Genomic DNA, 20,769 nt, shown 5'->3' on the forward strand with positions numbered 1-20,769 from the left:
AACGTCGAGAGCATAAATAACTAAGTTAGTTTATCAAAGAATAAACTTTAAGAATTGTTATACCATAAAAAATGATCTAAAGATAGTGACATAATCATGGAAGATAAGTTTTAAGGTTGTATTATCAAGTTCCATATCCCTTTGAATGATATTGACATTTCTACGCCCTTTACAAAGCTTAATAGACTTTAAGAAATACTCACCTAACTCGCTTCCGACTAACTTTCACTTACATGTAGGTGTAACAAATTCACTCTAAATTGTATTGTTTTAAAAATTATCTAAGTGATGATACGACACAAATAATCATTAATAGTGACCTTTTTCAATGATAGTGATGATACGGCACAAATAATCATTAATGGTGACCTTTTTCAATAAATAGCCTTATTTGAACTCACATTTTTCACCTCGTTATTTTTTATTTCAATGTCTAACTTTATTACGCTTTTAAATATTCTAATTTAATCATTTTTCACCACTATCATCTTCGTATATTTATATAATTCTCAAAAGTATTACTATGACAATGATAATGTGAAGTTATGGCTTCTTTTATTCATGATAAATACATTTGTTAGTTATTATGAAAAACCAAATGGCCCATTAGCTCAGTTGGTTAGAGCGTCGTGCTAATAACGCGAAGGTCGCAGGTTCGAGACCTGCATGGGCCAAGTTTTTGTTCTTTTAAAAAGAAAATACTAAATAATAACAAACTTAAATTATTTGACAGAAAACTTAACAACAAGCCCGTCTAGCTCAGTTGGTAGAGCGCAAGGCTCTTAACCTTGTGGTCGTGGGTTCGAGCCCCACGGTGGGCGTTGTTTTTAATTTTGTAATGAATTTATTTTAATTGCTTCGTGTGGTTTTATTTTTAAATTTATTTATCTTTGTTTTGTCTTCTAAGATGAACTAATGGAGAGTATAATTCGATGCATTACTTTAAGGTACAAAGAGCCTAGAAAGAGGTCGTCAGATTCAATCTAACGGATCATGCAAGGTCCATTGAAATATTTACAATGGGAGTTTCTTTTTAAATACTAAATATTGAAAAGTAAGAGTTTGAATCAATGCCCCGACTTTGATAATCATATGAAATATGCTACAAACCTTTTTCTATATGAGAATCCTTTTATTTTTGTAATGAATTTATTTTAATTACTTTGCATGATTTTATTTTTAAGGTTTTAATCTTTATATTGTGTTATAATATGGGTCAATGGCCAATACAATTCGATCCATTACTTTAAGGTGTTTGCACGAGAGCCTGGAAAGAGGCTTTCAAATTAAATCTGACAAACCATGTAAGATCAATTAAAATATCTATATTAGTTAAATCATATGAGAATATTTTTAATTTTGTAAGGAATTTATTTTAATTATTTCGTGTAGTTTTATTTTTATTTTTTTTATTTTATGTTGTCTTCTAACATGGGCCAATGTCCTTTTTTATCTTTATGTTGTCTTCTAACACGAGTCAATGTCCAATAGGATTTGATTTATTACTTTAAGGTACAAAGAGCTTAGAAAGAGGCCGTCAGATTATATCTAACAGATAATGCAAGGTCCGTTGAAATATCGGTGGTGGTTTCTTTTTAAATACTAAATATTGAAAAGTGAGGGTTTGAATCGATGCCCTGACTTTGATATTATATGAAATATTTTACTACCCTTTTACTATATGAGAATCCTTTCTTTTTCTTGTAATGAATTTATTTTAATCACTTCATTGGTTTTATTTTTAAGGTTTTTGTCTTTATGTTGTTCTAATATGGGCTAATGGTCAATGCAGCTCGGTCCATTACTTTAAGGTGTTTACACAAGAGCCTAGAAAGAGACCTTCAAATTCAATCTGACAAACCATGTAAGATCCACCAAAACATCTATATTAGTTACATCAGATAAGAATCTTTTTAATTTTGTAATGAATTTGTTTTAATTACTTCATGTGGTTTTATAAGTTTTTTTTATCTTTATGTGTCCTCTAACATGGGTCAGTGATCAATGGAATTGGATTTAATACTTTACGGTGCAAAGATCCTAGAAAGAAATCGTCAGATTCAATCTAACAGATCATGTAAGGTCCATCTAAATATCTACATTCTTGAATGACTTAAAGAGTTTAATACCATAAAACAGGGGCGGTTTCAAGGCCCAGCTAGCCCGGGCACGCGCCCCGGCTCAACTCCTATTTTCTTTGTACTCCCTCAATTTAATAGCCGGTTTTTAGACAAAACCAGGGGGAAATTAAGGGCAAAATTAGTAAAAATAGAGTGTGAAAATTAAAACAGATGAATAATCAATGGTGTAAAGTTTTTGCCCGGGCTGCATAAAATTTCTGGCTCCGCCACTGCTATAAAATGATCTTGTCCTAGTGAGACATAAAAGTAAAACATATGACCCTCAAGTACACATTATTTTAACATTAAAACCTCTAACTTATGACAGTTACAAACTTTGATGCCAGAGTGTTGCAGATACGACTTCCACCACCGAACCAAAGTGAAGAGCATCAAAATCTTTAACCAAATTCAGCATCAAATCTCATATCACCCCCTTCGTGTGAACCACAGAGGTATGTGTTGGATCATGTTATTTTGTGTCTTTCATTTAATTTTAGTCACTAGTCTCTCTTGATTCAATAATTTTGATTTGATATGAATATTATTTGATTTGTGTGTTTTAAGTTCAATATTTATAACACTTTATTGTTATTATTCTCTCATTGCCTTTGTCTTTTTTTTCTTTCTTGTCCATCAAATTATTTATTTAAAAATATGGAAGAGGCTTTTAAATATTCTCATTTTATTTTCAATAAATTTGAACAATTAATTAAATCAAACTAGAGATGAATCTTGAAATTTTTCGAAGAAGCTATGGAATAAATTATAATAACATTTACATAAAAAAAAATTACAACAACTAATTTTTGCATGAAAGAACAAATAATTATACAAAATGGATTTAATTCACATGCACTCGTAATATTGATATCAAACTTGAACGTTGAGAGGTGGATTAACTAATATCGCTTAATTATGTCTCTCGACTATAAATTCCTTAGCTTCTCCCAAGAACGTTAAGTATGGAATTTAGTTTTTTTTCCCATAAGCTACTTAGGGATGTTCGCGGGCTGGTTTGGTTCGGTTTTGACAAAATCTGATGCCTAAACCGATCAAAAATACATGGATTGGTTTGGATTGGATTTGCACATTTTTGCGATAAAACTCAATTCGAACCAAATCGAAAAATAACGGGTTAGTTTGTGTTGGATTGATCGGATACACTAAAAAAATGTGTACAAATATTTTTTAAAAATATCTAATTTGTATCAACTAAATTTCCATAATAATATAAAATCCCTAATTTGTTGTTTCCCCGTATAGATTGTGAATGTCATAAATGGAATTTCATTTTTTTCTTGAAGTTGAATACTTTATACTAGTTCCTATGATAATTATGATATAAATTATACAAATTAGTTATGGTTGGTTCGAGTAAAAGGGCACGCGGGTAGAGTTTTTGAAATCCGACGTCCAAACCAATTAACAACGAGTTTCGTTGGTTTGATTTGGTTTTTGCCCGAACTAAGAAAAATGTCTGAACCAACCACTATAGTTTGGTTGGATTCCGATTTGATTCGGGTTTGCCCGAACCAATGAACACCCCTAAAGCTACTAAACTAAAAAAACACATATATAAAAGCAACACTGAGATAAATGATAAAATAATGAGAAATAAACTTGTTTAATTGATTATGAGTTAAAATGAAATGTAAAAGATGCGTCTATGAAGAAAACTATTAGTCAACATATCGCGAATCAATATTTATCTTAAACTTTCAGGTGGTACTTTTTAACTCGGGAACAATTCAAACCTTTTTTTCTTGTATTTTTCTCCCCTCAAGAATTCCAATGATAATATTAAAAAGAAATAGAAGCTATGAGAACTTTTATACCATATGGAACATCAAAGAAACAAATGAAAAATGTTATCCTTTCATTTGATGTAGTTCATAAAGTGATATATAAAAGTTCATTTACTAAAGATATAGTTTAGTATTTACTAAATATATAGTTTATATATTCTAATTGAATTTTTAATAGAATGAAAACGATTCCCAAATATCAATGATCTCGATGCTTCTTTAGAAAAATGATCCAACGACCTTAATCATTGTTGTTGATTCGTGCACTCATCTTATTAGGTGGGAGTGGAAGAAACAACATAAAATTCCTCTCGGAGAAGAGAAGAAAGAGGTTTAGACAGAAAATAATTAGGTTTAAATTGGTCGAACTATCGATATAGACCTTGAAGAGTTGGTTTTTGGCACGACGAATAGAAACAAGCCTGTAAACCACAACACTCGTCGAAATGGAACATACTTCAAAAAGGTTAAAATAAGATCTCGAGAAGTTAAAATCGACTCTCCCTGGTACTCATACCAATATTTGAGTACTCGAACGAAACCTTCACACAGATGAAATTGTAATGGAGAAACGCGAAGATGGTCCAAAACCTCATTCTCGATATATAAGGAGAAGATGAATGCCCAACTCCCAAAAAATGAAGGAGTAAAAAGGGATAGAGAACCATTCAAATTTATGAAATATACTTTTCTCGGTCGAAAATGGTAGAATATCCCAATCGGAGGGATCCCCTATTTCTAAAGGACGAGACGACATTTATTTCCCTTAAATGAAAACAAGTTTATGGGAAAAATACTCTAGTTAGACCCAATAGTACTCTTCCTCTGTGATCATCGTCATATATCTAATTCGTCAAGCAAAGACCTAAGTTCGCTAAACAAAGCAGAACAATACGAGGAGAATATATAAGAATGTGAGAAATTGAAGAACATCGCCTAAGCTCTTGTAGGGAGGGGAAAATAAATATCAACGATTCATATCAAGTAACAAAGGAAAAAATTGAGGGTGACCAACATCTTGTCTCATGAATTCGCACTAGGGTAGAAAACACTTTAGTAACTTAGTAGGGTAATCGATTCCTAACCTACATACCTAAAATGGCGTGTTTGAAATTTAAGGTGACAACAAATCAATGACAAGAAATCACTTAATGTGTTTGTCCTTCATTGTTACTGTGAAGTACTCTAAATGTTTCAATCTCAAAAAAATGACCAAGATAAGTCTTCAATAAAACCGACAGCAGCTACTAAAAACTTTCCATATCCGAGGATCCCCACAAATTTTTGGGGGCAACTCTTCTGGGTTGGCTATATTCTCCTTGGCTATACATTAACATATACACTCTCATGAATCTTTCTTATTATTACTACATTTTTACGACCCACATGTTAGTCAGATTAGAGCGGTTGCTTATAAATAGTATGTTATTTTGCACAATTAACAAACTAAATTGTCATAAGAATTCCTACCATATCTCTAGAAGAGTTCAAATTCTTCAAAAACTTTGAAATACTCAACCTCACCGATTTTCTCAGTACCCCCTCTAAAAAGATTTACGCCTCTCTTGTGAAAATGTTCTTCTCAAATCTTCGTCTCATTGGTGGAATACTTTAGAGTGAAGTAAGAAAGCATAGAATAAATCTTACAGTAGAAGAATTTGAAAAGTTACAAAATCTCCCTTACGAAGATAAACTTCCTGAGCTTGGAGATAAAACAAATAGGTATAACTATGCCTCTATCGCATCCTCCCTAATGAGAAACCCTTCAACTCACATACCTTATCCATTCACAGTCAAGTACATTTTCCTTGGAAGTAGGATGACTCACTATGTGATAACTCACATCTTCTTCCTTAAGCAAGAAAACTTTGCTCTCCTAACCCAAACAAATGTATAAAACCGTCTGACTAATAGAAAACAAAGTCAATAACAATTGGGCTCAACAAGTAATTTATTACATGATAAATATCATAACAAAAGAAACACATATTTCTTATGGACACATAATCACAAAGATTATGGAGAAAACCATATACAACTTTGAAGAAGAAAAATATAAAGAAGGATCAACACAAATAGGAACCTCTGTCCTACCCTCAATGCAATTTGAGCTAAAAGAAGTAAAAATAATCAAAAAGACACCCTCGAACAAAGGGAAGAGAAAATCCATAATAAAAATCAATTGCTCGGATGACTCCCGTCACATACTCACAATCCTTTACCATATAAAAATACTTAGTGAAAAGATGGATGTTCTCAATGACAAAATCGACTTTATAATGTAACACTTCATACCAAACTCAAGCCAACTACCACCATATCTATTTTGTCATGATGATATTTAAGAAGAGTAGTTCCACTATAGTTAGAATATGTTATACACTTTCATTTTCTGCTTTATTTCTCCTTCATGTACTTGTTTAAATTTCCAGAGTTTTTCCTGGCATATATCTTATATTTCAAACACAAATAAATTATCCCAATTAGATCTCTTTGAATAATGGAGGAATACAATTAAAAAAATGAATGAATTATTGAGTGTTTACAAGTTTTCATCAGCAAATGATGTAAACAGTTCTAAGGACAAACACAAGTGTTTGAATCTTTAAACAAAAAGTTTATGCAATGAACTCACTTACTTATGTGTATATTTCTTTCAATATAGCTTCTTCTCTATATATTATTTCTTTGAAAATAATTTTTTTCTTTTGTATTCAACTCAAGTTGATTCTCAAAAGTTTATTTACAAATTTGTTTCAATGTTATGTAGCGTGATTTAATATGGTGAATAAAACAGTAAGAAATTGAATATTTATATATTTTCTTTTTTGTTAATCTTTTGATGATCTTGCTCTTTGATAAAAGAACTATTGCAATCTTTTTATTTTTGTATTAGGATATTTATCATCATCATTTGTGTTTATTGTACCTAGTGTACTATTGCTTAATCATTTCTCAAACTTGAACGTCGAGAGCATAAATAACTAAGTTAGTTTATCAAAGAATAAACTTTAAGAATTGTTATACCATAAAAAATGATCTAAAGATAGTGACATAATCATGGAAGATAAGTTTTAAGGTTGTATTATCAAGTTCCATATCCCTTTGAATGATATTGACATTTCTACGCCCTTTACAAAGCTTAATAGACTTTAAGAAATACTCACCTAACTCGCTTCCGACTAACTTTCACTTACATGTAGGTGTAACAAATTCACTCTAAATTGTATTGTTTTAAAAATTATCTAAGTGATGATACGACACAAATAATCATTAATAGTGACCTTTTTCAATGATAGTGATGATACGGCACAAATAATCATTAATGGTGACCTTTTTCAATAAATAGCCTTATTTGAACTCACATTTTTCACCTCGTTATTTTTTATTTCAATGTCTAACTTTATTACGCTTTTAAATATTCTAATTTAATCATTTTTCACCACTATCATCTTCGTATATTTATATAATTCTCAAAAGTATTACTATGACAATGATAATGTGAAGTTATGGCTTCTTTTATTCATGATAAATACATTTGTTAGTTATTATGAAAACCAAATGGCCCATTAGCTCAGTTGGTTAGAGCGTCGTGCTAATAACGCGAAGGTCGCAGGTTCGAGACCTGCATGGGCCAAGTTTTTGTTCTTTTAAAAAGAAAATACTAAATAATAACAAACTTAAATTATTTGACAGAAAACTTAACAACAAGCCCGTCTAGCTCAGTTGGTAGAGCGCAAGGCTCTTAACCTTGTGGTCGTGGGTTCGAGCCCCACGGTGGGCGTTGTTTTTAATTTTGTAATGAATTTATTTTAATTGCTTCGTGTGGTTTTATTTTTAAATTTATTTATCTTTGTTTTGTCTTCTAAGATGAACTAATGGAGAGTATAATTCGATGCATTACTTTAAGGTACAAAGAGCCTAGAAAGAGGTCGTCAGATTCAATCTAACGGATCATGCAAGGTCCATTGAAATATTTACAATGGGAGTTTCTTTTTAAATACTAAATATTGAAAAGTAAGAGTTTGAATCAATGCCCCGACTTTGATAATCATATGAAATATGCTACAAACCTTTTTCTATATGAGAATCCTTTTATTTTTGTAATGAATTTATTTTAATTACTTTGCATGATTTTATTTTTAAGGTTTTAATCTTTATATTGTGTTATAATATGGGTCAATGGCCAATACAATTCGATCCATTACTTTAAGGTGTTTGCACGAGAGCCTGGAAAGAGGCTTTCAAATTAAATCTGACAAACCATGTAAGATCAATTAAAATATCTATATTAGTTAAATCATATGAGAATATTTTTAATTTTGTAAGGAATTTATTTTAATTATTTCGTGTAGTTTTATTTTTATTTTTTTTATTTTATGTTGTCTTCTAACATGGGCCAATGTCCTTTTTTATCTTTATGTTGTCTTCTAACACGAGTCAATGTCCAATAGGATTTGATTTATTACTTTAAGGTACAAAGAGCTTAGAAAGAGGCCGTCAGATTATATCTAACAGATAATGCAAGGTCCGTTGAAATATCGGTGGTGGTTTCTTTTTAAATACTAAATATTGAAAAGTGAGGGTTTGAATCGATGCCCTGACTTTGATATTATATGAAATATTTTACTACCCTTTTACTATATGAGAATCCTTTCTTTTTCTTGTAATGAATTTATTTTAATCACTTCATTGGTTTTATTTTTAAGGTTTTTGTCTTTATGTTGTTCTAATATGGGCTAATGGCCAATGCAGCTCGGTCCATTACTTTAAGGTGTTTACACAAGAGCCTAGAAAGAGACCTTCAAATTCAATCTGACAAACCATGTAAGATCCACCAAAACATCTATATTAGTTACATCAGATAAGAATCTTTTTAATTTTGTAATGAATTTGTTTTAATTACTTCATGTGGTTTTATAAGTTTTTTTTATCTTTATGTGTCCTCTAACATGGGTCAGTGATCAATGGAATTGGATTTAATACTTTACGGTGCAAAGATCCTAGAAAGAAATCGTCAGATTCAATCTAACAGATCATGTAAGGTCCATCTAAATATCTACATTCTTGAATGACTTAAAGAGTTTAATACCATAAAACAGGGGCGGTTTCAAGGCCCAGCTAGCCCGGGCACGCGCCCCGGCTCAACTCCTATTTTCTTTGTACTCCCTCAATTTAATAGCCGGTTTTTAGACAAAACCAGGGGGAAATTAAGGGCAAAATTAGTAAAAATAGAGTGTGAAAATTAAAACAGATGAATAATCAATGGTGTAAAGTTTTTGCCCGGGCTGCATAAAATTTCTGGCTCCGCCACTGCTATAAAATGATCTTGTCCTAGTGAGACATAAAAGTAAAACATATGACCCTCAAGTACACATTATTTTAACATTAAAACCTCTAACTTATGACAGTTACAAACTTTGATGCCAGAGTGATGCAGATACGACTTCCACCACCGAACCAAAGTGAAGAGCATCAAAATCTTTAACCAAATTCAGCATCAAATCTCATATCACCCCCTTCGTGTGAACCACAGAGGTATGTGTTGGATCATGTTATTTTGTGTCTTTCATTTAATTTTAGTCACTAGTCTCTCTTGATTCAATAATTTTGATTTGATATGAATATTATTTGATTTGTGTGTTTTAAGTTCAATATTTATAACACTTTATTGTTATTATTCTCTCATTGCCTTTGTCTTTTTTTTCTTTCTTGTCCATCAAATTATTTATTTAAAAATATGGAAGAGGCTTTTAAATATTCTCATTTTATTTTCAATAAATTTGAACAATTAATTAAATCAAACTAGAGATGAATCTTGAAATTTTTCGAAGAAGCTATGGAATAAAATATAATAACATTTACATAAAAAAAAATTACAACAACTAATTTTTGCATGAAAGAACAAATAATTATACAAAATGGATTTAATTCACATGCACTCGTAATATTGATATCAAACTTGAACGTTGAGAGGTGGATTAACTAATATCGCTTAATTATGTCTCTCGACTATAAATTCCTTAGCTTCTCCCAAGAACGTTAAGTATGGAATTTAGTTTTTTTTCCCATAAGCTACTTAGGGATGTTCGCGGGCTGGTTTGGTTCGGTTTTGACAAAATCTGATGCCTAAACCGATCAAAAATACATGGATTGGTTTGGATTGGATTTGCATATTTTTGCGATAAAACTCAATTCGAACCAAATCGAAAAATAACGGGTTAGTTTGTGTTGGATTGATCGGATACACTAAAAAAATGTGTACAAATATTTTTTAAAAATATCTAATTTGTATCAACTAAATTTCCATAATAATATAAAATCCCTAATTTTTTGTTTCCCCGTATAGATTGTGAATGTCATAAATGGAATTTCATTTTTTTCTTGAAGTTGAATACTTTATACTAGTTCCTATGATAATTATGATATAAATTATACAAATTAGTTATGGTTGGTTCGAGTAAAAGGGCACGCGGGTAGAGTTTTTGAAATCCGACGTCCAAACCAATTAACAACGAGTTTCGTTGGTTTGATTTGATTTTTGCCCGAACTAAGAAAAATGTCTGAACCAACCACTATAGTTTGGTTGGATTCCGATTTGATTCGGGTTTGCCCGAACCAATGAACACCCCTAAAGCTACTAAACTAAAAAAACACATATATAAAAGCAACACTGAGATAAATGATAAAATAATGAGAAATAAACTTGTTTAATTGATTATGAGTTAAAATGAAATGTAAAAGATGCGTCTATGAAGAAAACTATTAGTCAACATATCGCGAATCAATATTTATCTTAAACTTTCAGGTGGTACTTTTTAACTCGGGAACAATTCAAACCTTTTTTTCTTGTATTTTTCTCCCCTCAAGAATTCCAATGAAAATATTAAAAAGAAATAGAAGCAATGAGAACTTTTATACCATATGGAACATCAAAGAAACAAATGAAAAATGTTATCCTTTCATTTAATGTAGTTCATAAAGTGATATATGAAAGTTCATTTACTAAAGATATAGTTTAGTATCTACTAAATATATAGTTTATATATTCTAATTGAATTTTTAATATAATGAAAACGATTCCCAAATATCGATGATCTCGATGCTTCTTTAGAAAAATGATCAAACGACCTTAATCATTGTTGTTGATTAGTGCACTCATCTTATTAGGTGGGAGTGGAAGAAACAACATAAAATTCCTCTCGGAGAAGAGAAGAAAGAGGTTTAGACAGAAAATAATTAGGTTTAAATTGGTCGAACTATCGATATAGACCTTGAAGAGTTGGTTTCTGGCACGACGAATAGAAACGAGCCTGTAAACGTGTCTTCCTCGCTTTTGTGGTTGAGAAGGTACACTATGGTTTGGTTGTCCGAGTAGATTGTTATTCTCCGATAGCCCTTTTGGATGCATGATCCACCGCTAACTTCACCGCCATTGCTTCCGCTGCTAGAGGGTCATTAGCTCCATTTCTGCTCCATATAATTTCCTCATTGACATCTTCGTCTTCATTAGTGAATATGGCTCCTAAGCCCCATCTACCTTCGTAGTAGAGACTTGCGTCGGTGTTGATTCTGATGTCCCCGTTCAGGTTAGATTGGTACTGAGATTCTCCTTTATTTGTTTGATTTTCCTTTGCTTGTTGATTTGTATTTTGTTGACTTTGGTTGTTTGCTTCTTTGTTTGTCTTTTGCATGTTAGTTGTGGTGATTTGTTCGTTGCTTTGGGTTTGCACATTGATCGAAGTGTTACGGTATGCTATCTCTTTCTCTTTCTCCTTTGAATTATTCTTCTTATATCTTGTGGAATATTCTTCTGTGTTCTGGTTCTTGCTTCTGATTCTCTTATCATTTCTTGTAGCCTTAGTTCTAGTAGATTGATAGTCGGTGTCATGGTTATTCTCTGGCATGTTCGATATTTTCTGCTTATCTCTTTGTCTGAGGATTTTTTTATCATTCTGACATTGAGGTAATTGGTGGTTTGTTTGTTATTATGCTTGTTCAAAGAGTTTTCATCTTGATGTTTCATCTGATCGGTTGTGTAGCTGGCATCCTTGCTTCTAGATTTCTCCTTGGTGCCTCCTTTATTATTATGTCCTTGATTGTCTTTGTTGATGTTGCTAGTTTGAAGGTTGTTACGAGGATTGGTGGAGATGCTGGATTTGCTTTTTGTTTGGGGGGGATTTAGTTGTCGCCATGTTGAAATCCTTGGTGTTTCTAATGGCTTGTTGTATAATGAATTCAGCAGGTATGTTCTGAAGGATAGAAAAACACTTAGAAAGGGGGGGTTTGAATAAGTGTGACTTTAAAAACTCTTAAGATAAAAACATTTAACACAATTATTTTTATCCTGGTTCGTTGTTAACGAAACTACTCCAGTCCACCCCCTTAGAGTAATTTACCTCAAATGAGGATTTAATCCACTAATCAATCTTGATTACAATGGTTTTCCACTTAGATACCTTCTAAGTCTTCTAGAGTATACTGATCACAACTTGGTCACTCTAGGATAACACCACTTAGACAACTTCTAAGTCTTCTAGAGTCTACTGATCTCACTGATCACTCTAGGAACCTTTTACAATCAATGTAAAATAAATATTTACAAGAGTATGAATTTGCTTCTTAGAAAGCTATAATCACAACTGTGATATTTCTCTTAAGTTCTAAGCTTAACACTCACTAAATATTACAATAGTTGTGAGGTTGAAGATGAAATTCGTGATCTTTGAATTTTGACAGTGTTTCTGTATAATGCGCAAGTGTTGTTTTAGAGCTTCACATCAGAACTTCTATTTATAGGCATTTGAGAAGATGACCGTTGGGAGCATTCAATGCGTTGTGTGTATAGTACAACTCTGCATTTAATGTTTCACACTTTTGTCAACTACCTCGAGCCATGCTTTTGCTGCTTTTACTGACTTTGCCTTTTGTAGCTTCTAACGTTCCTTTTGTCAGTCAGAGTAGCCTGTCCTCTTGTACTTGCTTCTGATCTCAGATTTGTGAATCTAACGTTAAAATAATCAGAGTCATTCAGCTTGGTGCAGAGCATCTTCTTGTCTTCAGACCTTGAAGTGCTTGAGCGTGATACCGTAAGAACTTCAGTGCTTCTGCTTCTGATCTCATGTTCTTCTGATGCTTCATAGACCATGTTCTGATTCTGCTTGACCATCTTCTGATGTCTTGCGAGAGCATGTTCTGATGTTGCAATCTTGAACCTTCTGAGTCAGTGCTTCTGAGCGCTGAATTGTGCATACTCTTTATATACTTCCTGAAATGGAAAATGCAAAGGATTAGAGTACCACATTGTCTTATACAAAATTCATATACATTGTTATCATCAAAACAAGAATATTGATCAGAACAAATCTTGTTCTAACAATCTCCCCCTTTTTGATGATGACAAAAACATATATAATTGATATGAATTTGCAATCAGAATATCAGATGACAAAAGACAATTACACAGATATAGCATAAGCATATAATCAGAGTGTGTGAATATGTCTCCCCCCTGAGATTAACAATCTCCCCCTGAAATAAATACTAGAAGAATTTATAAATAAAAGACTTCCCTGAGAATTTTTCCATTTCAGCAGAGACTTTCACTTTGCCTAGAACTTCAGAATATTCAGAGTTTCTGCTTCTTGCTTCCATAGGACAGCTTCAGAGCTTTGAATTTCTTCTTTGTTGTTATAACATGCTTGATTGAATCAGAACATTCTTGAATGTATCAGAGCATCTTTACATCCTGAAATGTTTCATAACATACTAGACAAGATATTAGAACATGAATGTATTAGAGCATTCTTGATAGATTCTTAATAAATAACATGTATCAGAGCATTTAAGAGAAGAAAATGTATCGGAGCATATTTTACTAAGAGAATATCAGAACTTTCTTCTTGCTTCTGATCTTGAAGCTTCACAGCACTAAGCTTGCTTCAATTTTCCAAGAACATGCTTCTTTATAGAATTGCTTTTCCTCATGTATTTGCTTCTCATGTTGAGCTTTTTCAGAATATCTTCAATCTTGCAAAAAATCTCAAAGACATAGATCTTGCAAATAATGTTAGGAATGTTGAGACTTAATCCCAGCAACTTATATAATAAACCAAATCAATTATGATGTTTCTCCCCCTTTTTGTCATAACATCAAAAAGCATTAAAAGATTCAGATGATAAAAGACACATAAAGTGAAGAAGATAATATTCCATTGATTAACAAAATATATCAGAAGTACAAGAGGGATAGAAGCAGATGCAAGAAACAGATGCATAAAACAAGAAAACATCTAAGACCAAGACACACTACGACTAGCCTAGCTTAGAAGCCAACTTGGCCAGAAGGTTTTTAATCTCAGCAGTGCTTTCTGTCTACGTCTTTATAAAAGATCTGAACTCATTGTGAGTATCCTCATGCTTGTCCAGATGAGAAGCAAGATCAGCTTGATTCTGTTGAAGAGCCTTCATGGTGTTTGCCAGCATAGAAGGTCCAGCAGAAGAAGCGTCAAAGCTATTGTCCATGACCTGAGGATTCTCAGCAGCAACATCGACCATGAGAACATCAGCTTGATTTTCCTTAATAGGAGGTTGCATAGCAGGATGATTCTCAGCATCTTGAGTTTCATCTTCTTGATTTCCAGCATCAGCTTTTGATTCAGAAGCATCTTCATCAAACACAGGAGAAGGGATTTCAGCTTCTGAATTCTCTAAATCCAGAAGAATTTCAGCCAGATTCTGAGGAGATGTGTGTAATGTGAAAGCTTTTAGCATGTGATGTGAGCCTAATATCATGGGAGTGGCCATACTTGAATTGATCATACAAGGGCTTATATGTGATTTTCATATCATCCACAGATTCAAGTTTGTATGAGGTTTCACCCTCATAGCCTATGCCAACTCTCTTGTTTCCACTAACTGCATATATCATAGAGACACGTTGACTTCTTCCAATACCTCTAGATAAAAACTTTCTAAAACTCAAGTCATATTCCTTAAGAATATTATTCATACTTGGAATAGACTTTTCTGAACCAGAAGATGAGTCAACATCTTTGGATAATTTTAAAACTTTTTCCTTAAGTTCAGAATTTTCTACTTCAAGCTTCTTAGTTTCAGATTCAAATAGCTTATTCAGCTTTTTGTATTTGATACTAAGTTGAGCCTTGAGTTCCAGAATTCCAGCTAGACTAGAAACTAACTCTTCTCTAGATAGTTCAGAAAATACCTCTTCAGAGTCTGAGTCTGATTCTGATGTAGATTATGATCCATCATCAACAGTGGCCATGAGCGCAATGTTTGCCTGCTCATCTTCAGAGTCTGATTCTGATTCTGATGAATCTGAATCCTCCCAAGTAGCCATAAGGCCTTTCTTCTTTTGAAACTTCTTCTTGGGCTTCTCCCTCTGAAGCTTTGGACACTCATTTTTGTAATGACCTGGCTCCTTGCATTCAAAGTACGTGACCTTCTTTTTGTCAGATCTTTTGAGACCAGAAGATTCTCCTCTTTCAGGCTATTTGGAACTTCAGAAGTTTTTGAACTTCCTTTGTTTGCTCTTCCAGAGTTGGTTTACCCTTCTGGAGATCATAGACTGTTCATCTTCTTCTTCTTCTTCTGATTCTGACTCTTCAGAATCTTCTTCTTCAGCCTGAAAAGCGTTAGTGCATTTTTTATTATTAGATTTTAATGCAATAGACTTACCTTTCTTATGAGGTTCATTAGCATCCAGCTCTATTTCATGACTCCTCAGGGCGCTGATCAGCTCTTCAAGAGAGACTTCATTCAGATTCTTAACAATCCTGAATGCAGTCACCATTGGGCCCTATCTTCTGGGCAAGCTTTTGATGATCTTCTTGACATGATCAGCCTTTGTATATCCCTTGTCAAGCACTCTTAATCCAGCAGTTAGAGTTTGAAATCTTGAGAAAATTGCTTCAATGTTTTCATCATCCTCCATCTTGAAGGCTTCATACTTCTGGATTAATGCAAGAGCTTTTGTCTCCTTGACTTGGGCATTCCCTTCATGAGTCATCTTCAAGGATTCAAAGATGTCATGGGCAGTTTCTCTATTTGATATCTTCTCATATTCAGCATGAGAAATAGCATTCAGCAGAATAGTCATTGACTTGTGATGATTTTTGAATTGTTTCTTTTGATCATCACTCATTTCTTGCCTTGACATCTTTACTCCTCTAGCATTTACAGGATGTCTGTAACCATCCACAAGTAAATCCCATAAGTCACCATCTAGACCAAGAAAGCAACTTTCCAATCTATCTTTCCAGTATTCAAAGTTTTCACCATCAAATACTGGTGGTCTAGAATATCCATTTCCATTGTTGTTTTGATCATTAGAAACAGGTGCAGCAGTTGATGCAGCAGTTGATGGATCAACCATACTGACTTAGTGTTTTTCTCTTCCTGAATCTTTTTCTAACACGGTTAAGTGCTTGCACCTAGAACCGGCGCTCTGATACCAATTGAAGGATAAAAAAACACTTAGAAAGGGGGGTTTGAATAAGTGTGACTTTAAAAACTCTTAAGATAAAAACAATTAACACAATTATTTTTATCCTGGTTCGTTATTAACGAAACTACTCCAGTCCACCCCCTTAGAGTGATTTACCTCAACTGAGGATTTAATCCACTAATAAATCTTGATTACAATGGTTTTCCACTTAGATACCTTCTAAGTCTTCTAGAGTATACTGATCACAACTTGATCACTCTAGGAATACACCACTTAGACAACTTCTAAGTCTTCTAGAGTCTATTGATCTCACTGATCACTCTAGGAACCTTTTACAATCAATGTAAAATAAATTTTTACAAGAGTATGAATTTGCTTCTTAGAAAGCTATAATCACAACTGTGATATTTCTCTTAAGTTCTAAGCTTAACACTCACTAAATATTACAATAGTTGTGAGGTTGAAGATGAAGTTCGTGAGCTTTGAATTTTGACAGCGTTTCTGTATAACGCGCAAGTGTTATTTTAGAGCTTCACATCAGAACTTCTATTTATAGGCGTTTGAGAAGATGACCGTTGGGAGCATTCAATGCGTTGCGTGTATAGTACAACTCTGCATTTAATGTTTCACACTTTTGTCAACTACCTCGAGCCATGCCTTTGCTGCTTTTACTGACTTTGCCTTTTGTAGCTTTTAACGTTCCTTTTGTCAGTCAGAGTAGCCTGTCATCTTATACTTGCTTCTGATCTCATATTTGTGAATACAACATTTGAATAATCAGAGTCATTCAGCTTGGTGCAGAGCATCTTCTTGTCTTCAGACCTTGAAGTGCTTGAGCGTGATACCATAAGAACTTCAGTGTTTCTGCTTCTGATCTCATGTTCTTCTAATGCTTCATAGACCATGTTCTGATTCTGCTTGACCATCTTCTGATGTCTTGCGAGATCATGTTCTGATGTTGCAATCTTGAACCTTCTGAGTCAGTGCTTCTGAGCGCTGAATTGTGCATACTCTTTATATATTTCCTGAAATGGAAAATGCAAAGGATTAGAGTACCACATTGTATTATACAAAATTCATATACATTGTTATCATCAAAACAAGAATATTGATCAGAACAAATCTTGTTCTAACATGTTCTGGTCCTCAAAGACTTTCCTATTTCTAGAAGTCCATATGCCATCAACAATGTTTGTGCACATAGCTAGGTTTTGGCTTGTGAGGTTTTGCCGGTTGTTGTAGATCTAGTCAGTGATGTTGCCTTGTCTATTTAGAAATTTCAGATTAAGAGGGGATCCATACATGATGTGTTTGCCCAATGACAGTTTTTTAGGCAGTGGTTAGTGGTTTCCATAGTTGTGGAGCATCTAGGGAAGAGGGGGTTGCAATGGAATCCTCTATTGTTGAGGTTATCTTTTATAGGTAGGATGTTGTGCAGGATTCTCCCTATGAGAATTTGTTGTCTAGGGGTGACTTTATTATCCCAAACTCTTTTCCACAAGGTTTTATCTGTGTATTCACTGTTGCCAGCAGAGTTGTTAGTTTCCATCCATTCCATTATGCAATGGTAGCCAGTTGTTACCGAGTAGTCGCCTTGTTTAATAGCTTTCCAACATAAAGTGTCATTTTCCCCCAGGTTATCCAGGGGGATATGAAGAATATCAGGGATGTCACTATTGTTGAAATGGTCCATGATGACTTTATCCTTCCAGGTACCAGTTTGGTTGTCTATAAGTTGGTCAACCTTCTCCATATAGCTGGTAGGAGGTTTGGTGGTTTGAATTTTAAGGATTTTGTGAATGGGAATCCAGTTATGCTCTCATATTTCTATGGTGTTTCCTTTTCCTATGTTCTAGTAGCTTCCTTGTCTTATTATTCATATGCTACTATGAAGGCTTCTCCAAAGATAGCTGGGATTAGGCCCGAGTTTAGAATAGAGGATGTCAGTTTGGGGGAAGTATTTAGCTTTAAGGGCTATGGCTAGAAGGGATTGGAAGTATTCATTTTCAAGAAGAAAAAAATGAAATTTCATTTATGACATTCACAATCTATGTTGAAAAACGAAAAAAAATTAGGGATTTTATATTATTATTGAAATTTAGTTGATGCAAATTAGATATTTTTTAAAAATATTTGTGCACATGTGTTTTTAGTGTATCCGATCAACCTAACACAAACCAACCTATTATTTTTCGGTTTGGTTCGAATTGAGTTTTATCGCAAAAATGTGAAAATCTAATCCAAACCAATCCATATATTTTTGATCGGTTTGGGCATCGGATTCTCTCAAAACTGAACCAAATCGGCCCGCGAACACCCCTACTAAACTAAAAAAATACATAAATAAAAGCAACGCAGAGAGATAAATGATAAAATCATGAAAAATAAACTTGTGTAATTGATTATATGATAAAATGAAATATAAAATATGCATCTATACACAAAACTATTAGTCAACATATCATGAATCAATATTTATCTTAAACTTCCAGGTGGTACTTTTTAACTCGGGAACAATTCAAACCTCCTTTTCTTGTATTTTTCCCCCCTCGAGAATTCCAATGAAAATATTAAAAAGAAATAGAAGCACTAAGAACTTTTAAGACCATATTGAATATGAAAGAAACAAATGAAAAATAATATCTTTTCATTTGATGTGGTTTATAAAGTGATATATGAAAGTTCATTTACTAAAGATATAATTTAGTTTATTTACTAAAGATATAATTTAGTTTATTTACTAAAGATATAGTTTATACATTCTAATTGAATTTGTAATTGAATGAAAAACGATTCTCAAAGATCGATGATCTCGATGCTTTTTTAGAAAAATGATCCAACGACCATAATCATTGTTGTTGATTTGTGCACTCATCTTGTTCGGTGGGAGTGGAAGAAACAACACAAAATCCCTCTCGTGCAAGAGAAGAGAGAGGTTTAGACAAATAATAATTAGGTTTAAATTGATCCAACTGTTGACTTAGACCTTGAAGATATGGTTTCTAGCACGACAAATAGAAACGAGCCCATAAACAACAACACCCTTCAAAATGGGACATACTTCAAAAGGGTTAAAATAATATCTCAAGAAGTTAAACCCGACTCTCCCTAGTACTCATACCAATATTTGAATACTCGAACGAAACCTTAGGCATAAGGATGAAATTGCGAAAGGTAAACGCCAAGATGGCCCAAAACCTCATTCTCAAGAGATAAGCAGAAGACGAATGCCCAAATCTCGAAAAAGGCATGAGTAAAAAGGGATATAGAACTATTCAAATTTATGAAATATCCTTTTCTCGGTCGAAACCGGTAAAATATCCCAATTGGAAGGAGCTCCTATTTCTAAAGGACCTGACGACATTTATTTCTCTTGAATGAAAGCAAATTTATGGCCAAAATACTCTGGCTCGACCCAATAGTACCCTTCTGCCGTGATCGTCGCCATCAAACTAATTTGTTAAGCAAATACCTAAGTTCGCTAAACGAAGCATAACGATACGAGGATAATAGACAAGAATATCCGAGGGAAAATCAACAGTTATATCGAGTAACAAAGGGAAAATCCGAGGGTAACCAACATCTTGTATCATGAATTCGCACTAGGGTAGAAAACACTTGAGTAACTCAGGTAGGGTAATCGATTCCTAACCTACATACCTAAAGTGGCGTGTTTGAAATTTAAGGTGACAACAAATCACTTAATGCGTTTGTCCTTCATTGTTTCTGCGACGTACTCTAAACGTTTCAATCTCAAAAAAACGACCAAGATAAGTCTTAAACAAAACCGACCGCAGCTACTAAAGACTTTCCGGTATGCGGGGATTCCATCGAATTTTGGGGGCAACTGTTATGGGTTGACCACATTCTCCTCGATCGACCACCTCTAGATAGATCGTTGACAAGACACAGCCTGTCAACCGTTTGCCCGATCTCACTTCTAAAATATTATTTTGAGCACTGGGTCATCATGTACCTCGCTGTAGGAAATTTAAGCGTGAAACACTTCTAATGGTTCTCTGGATTCCACACCTAAAGGATAGCAAAATTGTTATTCCTATCTCATATATATATATATATATATATATAGGGAATGCTTCCATTTCAAGTAACAAGTCTCAAACAGAATTTGAATACTTTCTACTCTTTCACATACTGACTTGAGTGTCAGAGTGATAACTTTGCAAATACCCTTTTAAAATTTTAATGTAATACATCTCTTAATTCTTTTAAATCAAAAGAAGGTCAATCTCTCTCTGCCTCATAATTTTTTTAATACACTTCTTAATTATTGATGAAGCTAATACACTTCACATGAGAAAAATTAGTTTCAATATATTTGTTAATGAATGTAATTATAATTTGTATCCAT

At 33.3% G+C, this 20,769-nt stretch overlaps 4 non-coding genes across 4 annotated transcripts; all 4 read left to right on the forward strand.

Moving 5' to 3' along the window:
- The first annotated feature begins 600 nt into the window (after positions 1-600).
- On the forward strand, positions 601-674 carry TRNAI-AAU (transfer RNA isoleucine (anticodon AAU)). Its single transcript has one exon. It is a non-coding gene; the product is annotated as a tRNA-Ile (tRNA).
- A 74-nt stretch (positions 675-748) lies between these two features.
- TRNAK-CUU (transfer RNA lysine (anticodon CUU)) lies at positions 749-821 on the forward strand. The gene has a single exon. It is a non-coding gene; the product is annotated as a tRNA-Lys (tRNA).
- A 6,670-nt stretch (positions 822-7,491) lies between these two features.
- Positions 7,492-7,565, forward strand: TRNAI-AAU (transfer RNA isoleucine (anticodon AAU)). The gene has a single exon. It is a non-coding gene; the product is annotated as a tRNA-Ile (tRNA).
- A 74-nt stretch (positions 7,566-7,639) lies between these two features.
- On the forward strand, positions 7,640-7,712 carry TRNAK-CUU (transfer RNA lysine (anticodon CUU)). Its single transcript has one exon. It is a non-coding gene; the product is annotated as a tRNA-Lys (tRNA).
- The last annotated feature ends 13,057 nt before the right edge of the window (positions 7,713-20,769 follow it).

This window comes from Vicia villosa, linkage group LG2 (genome assembly GCF_029867415.1).
Source record: "Vicia villosa cultivar HV-30 ecotype Madison, WI linkage group LG2, Vvil1.0, whole genome shotgun sequence".
NCBI lineage: Eukaryota > Viridiplantae > Streptophyta > Magnoliopsida > Fabales > Fabaceae > Vicia > Vicia villosa.